This window comes from Tachyglossus aculeatus, chromosome 2 (genome assembly GCF_015852505.1).
Source record: "Tachyglossus aculeatus isolate mTacAcu1 chromosome 2, mTacAcu1.pri, whole genome shotgun sequence".
NCBI classification, from domain to species: Eukaryota; Metazoa; Chordata; class Mammalia; order Monotremata; family Tachyglossidae; genus Tachyglossus; species Tachyglossus aculeatus.
Window position 1 is genome coordinate 75,102,207 of NC_052067.1, and position 12,675 is coordinate 75,114,881.

Consider the following 12,675-nt stretch of genomic DNA (forward strand, 5'->3'; position numbering starts at 1 on the left):
AACAGTGAGTATTCCAGACTTACCTCGGTGAAAAAAAGGAACTGTATTGCATTTAATAATATTTCCTTCAATACATCTAACCATTATCCCCATCACTGGTATTTCCTGAGCAGCTACTGAGTGTGAAGCACTTGGGAGAATACACATAAGTCAGGCATATGACCATCACTCTGCAAAAGCACTCAATGAAATCAGGTCGGATAGACTGACAAAAATCATACAGGTATGGGTCTCAATTTTTAGCAAAATGATTGGAAGCTTATCAGTCTTCAAGGTCTAAGTGCTTTTATTGTCCCAGGGAGCATGTCTACCAACTCTTATATTGTACTCTCCCAAGCACTTCATATGGTGCACACAGTAAATTCTCAATAAATACCATTGATTGATTGATTGTAACTACAATACAAAGGTTAATATTCTATTTGATCATTATATTTGAAAGTACTCAGGCTGATTTAAGTATCAGCTGCTGTGCAGTTTACTGAATATAAAAGAAGACTTCTCCAACCTTTACTTGCATTATTGGGTAATGAGGATGAAGCAGACATGTGAAACTTAATACAATGCTTGAGAATATTACATAATCTCTTAATACTATTCATTCATTCATTCAATCGTATTTATTGAGTGCTTACTGTGTGCAGAGCACTGTACTAAGCGCTTGGGAAATGCAAGTCGGCAACACGTAGAGACGGTCCCTACCCAACAATGGGCTCATTCATTCATTCATTCAGTCGTATTTATTGAGCGCTTACTGTGTGCAGAACACTGTACTAAGCACTTGGGAAGTACAAGTTGGCAACATGTAGAGTGCTCTGCACACAGTAAGTGCTCAATAAATACGATTGAATGAATATAAAGACGGTCCCTACCCAACAAAGGGCTCACAGTCTAGAAGACGGGCTCACAGTCTAGAAATCTTAAAAGACAATTAGAATTTGAAGATTGTGCCTTCTGTTTAGGAGCTGAGTTCTCCCCATCCTTAGTGTGAGGAGGGCTGAGCCACACTGGCTGGATCTCTTCTCAAGGTGCATGATACATAACCCCAAATATATATAACCCCGTTTTGGGGGTGGGCCAGTTGCTATATGCTAGTAGTGATAGAGTGTAGTGGCATAGCAGCAGCTGGCATGAGTAGCTCTTATTGAGCTCATATTGGGGCTAGAATCTCATGGTGGCTAAACTCTGCCACTTGTCTGCTGCATGACCTTGGACAAGTTACTTCACTTCTCTGTGCCCCAGTTACCTCGTCTCTTAAATGAGGAATAAGACTGTGAGCCCCATGTGGGACAGAAACAGTATCCCCCCAGTACATTGCCTGGTACATACTAAGTGCTTAACAAATACTACTATTATTATTCTTATTATATTATTATTATTATTGTTATCCTGTATCCGCCAGGAGTTGGCCTGGGGCAGCCTCAGGGAGATTCCAGCTACCATTCAAGGATTCAGCCTAAGCCTGGCCAATTCCCAATTTAGAGAAGTGGTGAGAAATTACAGTCTCACACACCATCCCATCCCCCTGTGGAGATTCCCCCAAATGGAAACCTGTGTGGTTTGAGCTGGATCACCTCAAAGCTGTCCCACACTCTTAGAAGGATGGAGTATGCGGCATACGCTATTTACTCTGGAGTTCAGGGACTCTTGACCAGGAAGCATCTGTTTTCTGAAGCAATGCAAACACACATTCCTGCTTCAGACACTGAATTAGGGCAAAGGAGAAGGGAAAGGCCCCACACCATCTGAGTGGAATTGACACATCCCTATGTGCTCCCTTTGGAGATTCCTGAATTTTCCATCTCTTCAGTCATCGAGACATTTTGCTGTTGTTCTTACTGAAAACATAGTTACCTTCATTAGTATCAGCAGTCAAGGAAAATATCTCACTGGATACTGAGTAACTCAAACACACAAATTCAGAAAAGAGTGGGAGGTTGTTTGTGAATTGAAATGGAAAGGAGAAAACAAAAAAATAGCTATATAGTTGCCCCATTCTATCTATCTGTGTAGATAGATAATATATGATGCATATGTATTATATGCTTATCTTTCATATGCATCGCATATTATGTATATGTACCTTTTATACAAATATAGTTTGTATACACATGATAGTTTGTACATGTGTAAGCCTGTGAGTACTATAAATTAATTTATATATGCCAACGGAGTTTTTAATCAGTTCTAAAACTCTTGCACTCAGCATTTGCTCTAGTAAATACAAGAGATAGGTTAATAAAGGCTAGCTGTAACTATGTTTTTTCCCTCAAAGATTGGTATAGCCCTTTGCTCATCAATATTATTTTTAGAGACTGCTGGTAATAGGAGGTATTCCACATTACAGAACTCACTTTGAGAAGTCTCACTAAAGGAAAATTGAGCCTCATAAACGAAAACGCCTCATCTGGTCCATTTCAGAAATCATAAACTCACGCCTGGTGAACTTATTGACTTAACAACAGCCTACTGGATTTAAACCATCATTTTGTTTAAAATATAAAACAAATCCCTACCATCTGTGAACTTAGGCAATCGGTAAACTCAATTGACATTGAAACCACCTAGATATTAAAATGCCCAAATTAGAGGTTTGTGATGGAAAGCCTAACTGAGCCTTAGTTAAAGTACCACTGCAAGACTGTGCCTCCCAATATTTTAGAAACTAAGCTCCAAAATAAACTGGACCACAGATAGACTCCGTCATCACCCTACTCAGTTTCTCTCCTTACTGTTGGTATATTTTGGCTCTTTGCATATGACTCTACCCTCTCCCAAATATTGCCTTATTATGTGGTGTTTCTTTTTCAGAGACTGGTTTAGTTGCAATAATCTAACCTCAGCCAGTTGAACTCTTCACCCCCGGGGACTAGATCTTGTTCTTGTATTTCATTTGTTTTGGAACAAGGGGCCGTGCTTTGAGGAGTTCAGTGAGTAAGTTATTCACTTATTTTTCTGTTTTATTAAGTTTTGTTTTTTAAAATGGCAGGTTGGTAGGTCCAAATCTAACAACCATACATAGATTGGAACATCGCTGTTACCTTTGGTTTGGAACTGGGTGGATCCAGTCAGCTAGTCTCCAGAGCCCATTCTGGCCTTCTAGGTCTTGTTTGGGTTTTGGGTGTGGAGGGGGTGGAGGGTTGGAGGGTTTAAAAAAAATGCACAACATTTGTCAAAGAAAGTAGAATTTGTAAACCTTTTAGCAAGGCATTTCCAATGATGGTGTGGTTGCATTAAAATTTTCCTCTGCTGGAAAATTTAGGTGGTGCCCTCCAATTTGGTGGACACATCATCAACCCAGAGTTCCATGTTGGCTCCCAGGAGCATGTCTGGAGCATGGTCTATCACAATTTTCTCCACACCAGACAGTTTGGTTGACAGTTCAGTAGGATTGAGAATGACCTGGGGATGTCCAAGGCTGAATCGATGGAAGCAAGTTGGTTTCCAGTGCAGAGCAAACTGAATGGTACTTCGACTAACCCTTTGCTTTTCCAGCTGTTACTCCTTTGCAAGGTGGAAGATGCAGTGGCTGCTGTTCCCCCTTCCTTGAACTGTGTTGAGGAAAGGTTTTTCACCCCCTTCTACTTTTTCTGATTCACTGTTTGGGGAAATGCAAATGAGTCTGCTGAATGGCAGGCTTTTTCTGGGCCTGTCTCTCCTTCGCAGCTTGTAAGTCCTCTTTGGAGGCAGTCATTCAGTCAGTCTTATTTATAGCACACTTACTGTGTGCAGAATGCTGTACTAAACACTTGGGAGAGTTCAATATAACAATAAACAGACACATTCCCTGCCCACATTGAGCTTAAAGTCTAGAGACAGGAATCTATCAACCAGTGGAAATAATTGGGTGTTTTGTTGTGCTTTATTGTGTGCTCCGTAATCATGTCCTCAGGACCACCTTGACCTAGAACATGACATAAGCAAAATGCAAGTATTCCTGGTTTAACAGTAGTTAGGTTTTTGAAAAATGCAACTTTAAGTGAAACTAAATTAAGCCAATCTAATTTCCTCGTGAGAATAAATGTAATTAGATCTCAGGCAAATTTTTTTCAGAAGACAAAAGATATTGTATACACACATGCAAAATGTTTTTAAAAACTTAAGATAAACATTTTAGTACTACTGTATGTTTTAAATTATTTCAGACCTCATATACTAGAACACAGCAGTGCTTGCAAAGCTTGGTTGAGATGGTGGAGACCGAGATGGAAAATTGTCCAGTTTAGTATTCAAATTATTGGTTTTCATGGCTTGCTTACATGGAATTCTGGGCACCCCAGTATCTATTACTGGCATATTTAAGCTCATGATGTTGGGTGATACAATTACACCAAATATTCAGGAAATATTTGAACTGAGATAATACACAGTGGCTTCAACACTGAAGTGTGAGATTTCTTGAATTACATTAGGAAGGTAGTAACCAAACAGTGTCTTTGTAGAATGCTGTGTGACTTTAAATGCATTAATTCCCTAGCAGATAATATAAAAATAAAACAATACTTACAACGATGATACTAGGGAGGCATTCCTGTACAGTCCTGAAAGATAAAATTAAGGATTCACTAAATCAGTCAATACATATTTATTGAGCTCTTACGGTATGCAGAGTATTATACTAAGTTCTTGGGAGAGTACAATATAACCTAGTTGGTAGACAGATTCCCTGCCCATAACCAGTTCACAGTCTAGAGGGGGAAAGTAGTTTCTTGAGAATATCAGATCATTTTTTCATGGTTTAGAAAGCCTAGGTTTAGGGGTCCTGGGAGATTATTGTTATCGGATTAAAATAAAGTGAAATGATTCTTTAGGCTTTAGACATTTAAAAGTCTCTTTGGATATACCATCATTGGAACATTGTGCTTAATTTCACACATTTTCCTCAAAATACTTTTACCAACTTCTTAAAATATTGGGTACATTTGCAATTGAAGGCCAAAGTTTTGACTTTTGAAGTATATGAGATTGATTTTACTGCTGTGGAATTAGGTGGGGTTCCTTTGAGGAGAATGAATCATATAAGACAACATAGAGTGTCATATTATTAAATTTATGTCTCACACTTGGCATACTTAGTAATTGATACTTAATGTATGTCCACAATGATCAATGTTATCCAATGGCAATTTAATGTTAAATAAGGTCCTTAAAATTTAAACAAAGGTTCCATTTAGGAAGTGAATATAGGTGACTTTTTAAGATTCCATGTAGATGCCTTTGGCACACCTCCTCCAAGAGGTCTTCCCAGATTCAGCCCCCTTTTCCTCAACTCCCCTTCCTTTTTGTGTCACTTCTACTCACTCCCTTTGCTCTGCCCCCCCGCCCCCCCACCCCTCGGCACTTATGTATATATGAATATATCTATAATTCTATTTATATTGATGCCTGTTTACTTGTTTTGAAGTCTGTCTTCCCCCCCCCCCCCCCAAAACTGTAACCCGTTGTGGGCAGGTATTATCTCTCTTTGTTGCTGTATTGTACTTTCCAAGCACTTAGTACAGTGCTCTGCACACAGTAAGTGCTCAGTAAGTATGATTGAGTGAATAAATGAGCATATATGTTGGGTACAAACCTACCCAATCATTCCTGTAGGTAGTTTATAGTGACAGCTCTAACTGGGTGTTCTTCTGGGAACACAGGTGTTGGCAAGAAAGGGAAAGTTTTTAATCAATCAATTTATTGACCACCGAGTACAGTGCTCTGCCCATAGTTCAAGCGCTTACTGCGTGTAGAACACTGTATTAAGCACTTAGGAGGGTACAGTATAATAGATCTGGTAGACATGTTCTCTACCCACAAGGAGCTTGCAATCTGGAATATATTTTTCAGTATCCTTGGGCAGATTTATGAAGTTCAACTTGTTGGAAAAAGCCAGCATAAACACTACCTGAAACCAGATAGGTGTCAACATAGCTACTATTTCATTTTAAGTTGGATCCTTGTTTGAAGAGAGTTTGTCTCGTTATGAGATAATAGTGTCCTTGTTTTGTTTTGTTTTTTGTAAACGAAGTAAATTTAAAATTGATTAACGCAATCAGGTTTGCTTCTTGTTTAAATTTCCAGAAATATGGTGGGGATTAGAAATGGGTTAGGCAAAGTACAGCTGACCATCAAGTCTAACCTCCCCAACTTGTAGAGGCTATTTGAAGACCTCTGAAGTTAATTTTAAAGATTTCCAAAGTGAGCCTTTCTCTGTAGGAAAAAAAAAAAAGCCTCACGAACAGTTCTAAAATAACCCAAGTGACATGACAGTACATTAAAACTAAGTCATTCTGTGATTTGAAGCCAGAGTGTCCTGATGTCACTTTTGAGAAGAGAATAAATGGCTCATTCCTTAAGTTGTGCAAATTCTTTTAGATTACTGATGCCCCTATTACAATATTCTGAATGGTTGCTTATTAGTGGTCTGAAATAATTCATGCACTTCCAAAAGGGAGGGAATGACCTCCTTCCTTGTAGGTGGATTAGGGCTAATTGTTTTGCTATGGACTTGCTTTTCCTCTAAAACTGCCCATTGCCTTTGGTCTGCTTTGCTTTCAAAGCCCACTAGTTTGCTAATCGACTTCCTTCGGTCTTAATTAAAGTTAGAGATTCTATCACTAAGGTCAGCAGACACAGTTCAGTGTCACTTGGGAGCTCCTTGAGCAGCTATTTTAATTTTCTCAAATTGGGTCAATTTTCCAGTGTCCTCTTGAGGGGACTGACCAAATGGCTCAGGTTTAAAGGAAGCAAATGAACAGCTGGCTGAAATTTCTCCTTGAGCAAGGATGAATTGATTGTCTCCCTTTTCCTCTCTGTTAGTGTTTTAGTTCCCTACTGACCGTTGACCCTCCTTCCTGTTGACAGCCTCAAACATGTCCATGTTTCTCAGAGAGCTATCCAGATGGTATTGTGAAAAGTGATGGGACATTCTTTGACTGAATTCAGTGTCATTTCCATAGTAATCCAAGGAGTAGATTACTCTATATAATTCATTCTGCTTTCATGATCCTTATCAGTTCTTCTAGTATTGAAATTACTGCATCGTATTAGATTTTTATAGCTCCATCATCATCATCAGTGGTATTAATTGAGCACTTATTATGTGCAGAGCACTGTACTAAGTGCTTATAATAATAATAATAATAATAATAATAATAATGGCATTTGTTAAGCGCTTACTGTGTGCAAAGCACTGTTCTAAGCGCTGGGGGGGATACAAGGTGATCAAGTTGTCCCACATGGGGTTCACAGTCTTAATCCCCATTTTACAGATGACATAACTGAGGCTCAGAGAAGTTAAGTGACTTGCCCAAGGTCACACAGCAGACATGTGGCGGAGCCGGGATTTGAACCCATGACCTCTGACTCCAAAGCCCGGGCTCTTTCCACTGAGCTACGCTGCTTCTCTTATATGTGGCTTAGTGGGTAGAGCACAGTCCTGGGAGTCAGAAGGACCTGGGTCCTAATTCCAGCTCTGTCACATGTCTGCTGTGTGACCTTGGACAAGTCATTTCACTTCTCTGTGCCTCACTTATCTCATCTATAAAATGGGGATTAAGGCTGTGAACCCGATGTGGGGCAGGGACTGTGTCCAACCTGATTTGCCTGTATCTACCCAGCACTTAATACAGTGCCTGGCACATAGTAAGCACTTAACAAATACCACAATTATTATTATTACTATTACCATCATCATCCAACAGAGTTGGCACATACAATAATACCTGCCCACAATGAGCTTAAAGTCTTCACAGGCACTCAGAGAACTCAAAACACTCTCCAGTCTATATTTCATTCATTCATTCAATCGTATTTATTGAGCGCTTACTGTGTGCAGAGCACTGTACTCAGCACTTGGGAAGTACAGGTTGGCAACACATAGAGATGGTCCCTATGCAACAGTGGGCTCACAGTCTATTTCACTTTTCCCCTGGCAAGATTCCAGTATGGCAAGTTTTATTCAATCAAAGTCTTTTCCCTGTGTAGCAGAAGAGTGGGCTGATGTCAAAATCTGTGGAGGTATAAGCCAGGCAAGTAATAAAAAAGGTGGGGGAGAATGCATTTTACCTTGTTTCCTGGGTACAAGATGCTACCCGGATGGGGTACACATTGCTACAGGGCTGTGGTGTTTGGAAGTACCCTGCTTTCAGGCAGGCCCCCTGGGGCTTGGTATCTAGTGTACAATGTACAGCCATCAGTACTCCCTGCTCTGCTAGGTTCAATCAATCAATCAATCGTATTTATTGAGCGCTTATTGTGTGCAGAGCACACAGAGACAGGTTCCTGCCTAGTTCTGTATCCCCACAGCTCCTAGGCCACACGGGAAGGGGAGCACAGCAGACACTGACCACGACACTGTCAGGGTGGGAGGAGAACCGCAGAAGGCCCATGGCTCCTCTGGAAATAGTGCTGTGCCTCTGTGTGCCCCAGTGATGGACTTGCAAGTAATAAATAATAATGATTATGGAATTTGTTAAGCGCTTACTATGTGCCAAGCACTGTTCTAAGCACAGGGGTAGATACAAGGTAATCAGTTTGTCCCACATTGGGCTCACAGTCGTAATCCCCATTTTATAGCTGAGGTCACTGAGGCCCAGAGAAGTGAAGTGACTTGACCAAGTCACACAGCAGACAATAATAATAATAATGGCATTTGTTAAGTGCTTGCTTACTATGTGCAAAGCACTGTTCTAAGCGCCGGGAAGGATACAGGGTGATCAGGTTGTCCCATGTGGGGCTCACAGTCTTCATCCCCATTTTACAGATGAGGGAGCTGAGGCACAGAGAAGTGAAGTGACTTGCCCAAGATCACACAGCTGACATGTGGCGGAGTCGGGATTCAAACCCATGACCTCTGACTCCAAAGCCCGGGCTCTTTCCACTGAGCCGCGCTGCTTCTCTAAGTGGCGGAGCTGGGATTAGAACCCATGTCTTCTGACTCCCAAGCCTCCTGTCTTGCCAATAGACCATGCTGCTTCTCAAAGTTAATCAGTTAATCAAGTCAAGTCACTTAACTTCTCTGTGCCTCAGTTACCTCATCTGTAAAATGGGGATTAGGGGTGTGAACCTCAGGTGGGACAGGGACTCTGTCCAACCTGATCAACTTGTAACTACCTCAGTGCTTAGAACAGTGCTTGGCACACTGTAAGCTCTTAACAAGTGCCATCATTTTTAATATTGTGTTTATTATTACTGTTTGCAGAGTCAGGGTAAACCTAGCCATTTTCAAATGGGGAAATTGAAACAGTGAGCGAGGTGAATTGATCTGCCAGAAGTCACCCAATAAGTGCCGAAAACCCAACCAGAGATGTTGGGCAGGGAGCTCTTACCCCTCACCTGGGTTTTCCAGCTCTTCGGGGCTGGGGCACACCTGCTGCTTCTCCAAGCACACCTCACATGGTCTTCGTTGGGCCCCTGGTAAATAGGATGTGTGTTTCTGTGGTAGATGCTACTGGAGAAGCAGCAGCCCTTGTTGTGCAGGTGAAAACCCTGCGAATGTCTTGTATCACTTGGATATGCTCAGTCATGTTCTCACTCAGCTTAGGCATTGCCTCCCATGTTTTCCAGTTCCCACCAGTTTGGCAGTGCACCCCAATGCACTTCCCTAAATGTAGAAAGTCATGGGTTCTAATTATGGCTTCCCCGTTTGTCTGCTGTGTGACCTTGGGCAAGTCACTTCATTTCTCTGGGCCTCAGTTACCTCATCTGTAAAATGGGGATCGAGACTGTGAGCCCCACGTGGGACAAGGATCTGTGTCCAACCCGATTTGCTTGTATCCATCCACCCCAGTGCTTAGTACAGTGCTTGGTACATAGTAAGCACTTAACAAATGCCATAATAATAATTATTACTATATTAAATATAGACCCTATCCCTTGGCCTGTAAGCCCAAAAAGGAGGAAGAGCAGGAATGAATCAATCAGTGGTGTTAATGATAATGGTATCTGTTAAGTGCTTACTATGTGCCAAGCACTGTTCTAAGCACTGGGAGAGATACAGAGTAATCAGGTTGTCCCATGTGGAGCTAACAGTCTTAATCCCCATTTGACAGATAAGGTAACTGAGGCACAGAGATATTAAGTGACTTGCACAAAGTCACACAGCTGACAAGTGGTGGAGTTGGGATTAGAACCCATGACCTCTGACCCCCAATCCCGTGCTCTATCCACTAATCCTATTTATTGAATTCATTTATTGAGCACCTGCTTTGTGCAGAGCACTGTTCTGTGTGCTTGGGCGAGTACAATATCAGACATAAGGATCTTATGTTATTCTCATCTTGCAAATTAGGAAAGTGAGAGGCCCAGAAAAGTAAGGTGACTTGGCCAAGGTCACATAGCAGGTAAGTGCCAGAGGTGGCATTAGAACCCAAGCCTCCTGACTCCCAGTCCTGTGCTCTTTCCATTAGGCTAGGATGTTTCTTTAGAATTCTTCATTGCTTTTTTGAGATGGGCTTTCCTCCCAACTTCTGAAGCAGAAACTTCCATTTAACTGAGCATGTGTGACATACATGGCAGGCAATAGCAGCATGGGACTATACAGTCTTTAAGGAATTAAACTTAACTTTCCACCTCCCTTCAAAGCCCTACTGACAGCTCACCTCCTCCAGGAGGCCTTCCCAGACTGAACCCCCTCCTTCCTCTCCCCTTCCTCCCCCTCCCAGTCCCCCGCGCCGTACCTCCTTCCCCTCCCCACAGCACCTGTATATATGTTTGTACATATTTATTACTCTATTTTACTTGTACATATTTACTATTCTATTTATTTTATTTTATTAATATGTTTTGTTTTGTTGTCTGTCTCCCCCTTCTAGACTGTGAGCCCATTGTTGAGTAGGGACCGTCTCTATATGTTGCCAACTTGTACTTCCCAAGCGCTTAGTACAGTGCTCTGCACACAGTAAGTGCTCAATAAATATGATTGAATGAATGAATGATCTAAAATGTAAGTGAGTAAAGAAACAACTATTAAGCCAGAAAGCACTATTTCTAAAATTCATTGCATTGTATTTATTGAGTGCTTACTATGTGCAGAGCACTGTACTAAGTACTTCTAAAATCAATTCAGAAACAGGATTCCAAGAAACATGTAGAATTACTCTGTAAATTTGATGACCAGAACAGAACTCTCAATTCCTTCTTCTAGGTCATCAGTAAGGATATTGATTGGAACTGGTTTCAGGAAACTTTGCTGTTCTATAATTATTCGTTTTCAACTTTGAAAGCTAATTGCAATATGTAAACACTGCTTTTATAACAAGGGCTTTGCAGTAATAATTATGGTATATACTGAGCACTTACTGTGTGCCAAGAGTGTGCTGAGAGCTGAGATACATACAAGGTAATCAGGTTGGACACAGCCCCTAAAGTAATAGTAATAATAATGATGGTATTTGTTAAGCACTTACTATGTGCCAAGCACTGTTCTAAGCGCTGGGGGAGATACAAGGTAACCAGGTTGTCCCATGTGGGGCTCCTAGTCTTAATCCCCATTTTACAGATGAGGTAACTGAGGCACAGAGAAGTTAAGTGACTGGCCCATAGTCACACAGCTGACAAATGTTGGAGCCGGGACCCACATCCTCTGTCTCCCAAGCCCGTCTCCACTTGGATGTCTGCCCGCCACCTAAAGCTCAACATGTCGAAGACTGAACTCCTTGTCTTCCCTCCCAAACCTTGCCCTCTCCCTGACTTTCCCATCTCAGTTGACGGCACTACCATCCTTCCCGTCTCACAAGCCCGCAACCTTGGTGTCATCCTCGACTCCGCTCTCTCATTCACCCCTCACATCCAAGCTGTGACCAAAACCTGCCGGTCTCAGCTCCGCAACATTGCCAAGATCCGCCCTTTCCTCTCCATCCCAACCGCTACCCTGCTCATTCAAGCTCTCATCCTATCCCGTCTGGACTACTGCATCAGCCTTCTCTCTGATCTCCCATCCTCGTGTCTCTCTCCACTTCAATCCATACTTCATGCTGCTGCCCGGATTATCTTTGTCCAGAAACGCTCTGGGCATATCACTCCCCTCCTCAAAAATCTCCAGTGGCTACCAATCAATCTGCACATCAGGCAGAAACTCCTCACCCTGGGCTTCAAGGCTGTCCATCACCTCGCCCCCTCCTACCTCACCTCCCTTCTCTCCTTCTACAGCCCACCCCGCACCCTCCGCTCCTCCACCGCTGATCTCCTCACCGCACCTCGCTCTCGCCTGTCCCGCCATCGACCCCCGGCCCACGTCATCCCCCGGGCCTGGAATGCCCTCCCTCTGCCCATCCGCCAAGCTAGCTCTCTTCCTCCCTTCAAGGCCCTGCTGAGAGCTCACCTCCTCCAGGAGGCCTTCCCAGACTGAGCCCCTTCCTTCCTCTCCCCCTCGTCCCCCTCTCCATCCCCCCCATCTTACCTCCTTCCCATCCCCACAGCACCTGTATATATGTATATATGTTTGTACATATTTTTTTTACTCTATTTATTTATTTACTTATTTTATTTGTACATATCTATTCTATTTATTTAATTTTGTTAGTATGTTTGGTTTTGTTCTCTGTCTCCCCCTTTTAGACTGTGAGCCCACTGTTGGGTAGGGACTGTCTCTATATGTTACCAATTTGTACTTCCCAAGCGCTTAGTACAGTACTCTGCACATAGTAAGCGCTCAGTAAATACGATTGATGATGATGACTAAGCCAAGCTGCT

At 42.2% G+C, this 12,675-nt stretch overlaps 1 protein-coding gene across 6 annotated transcripts in view; it reads left to right on the plus strand.

The window, feature by feature from the left end:
* The window catches only part of HIVEP2 (HIVEP zinc finger 2), a 253,631-nt gene that overhangs the window by 183,485 nt on the left and 57,471 nt on the right, over positions 1–12,675 (plus strand). Inside the window, exon 4 of one of the 6 annotated variants that reach the window (XM_038741903.1) lies at positions 2,812–2,934. The exons of the other annotated variants lie outside the window; for them this stretch is intronic. The gene's annotated coding sequence lies outside the window, so the exon portion shown is untranslated. The remainder of the gene's footprint in view (positions 1–2,811; positions 2,935–12,675) is intronic. 6 annotated transcript variants of the gene reach the window in all.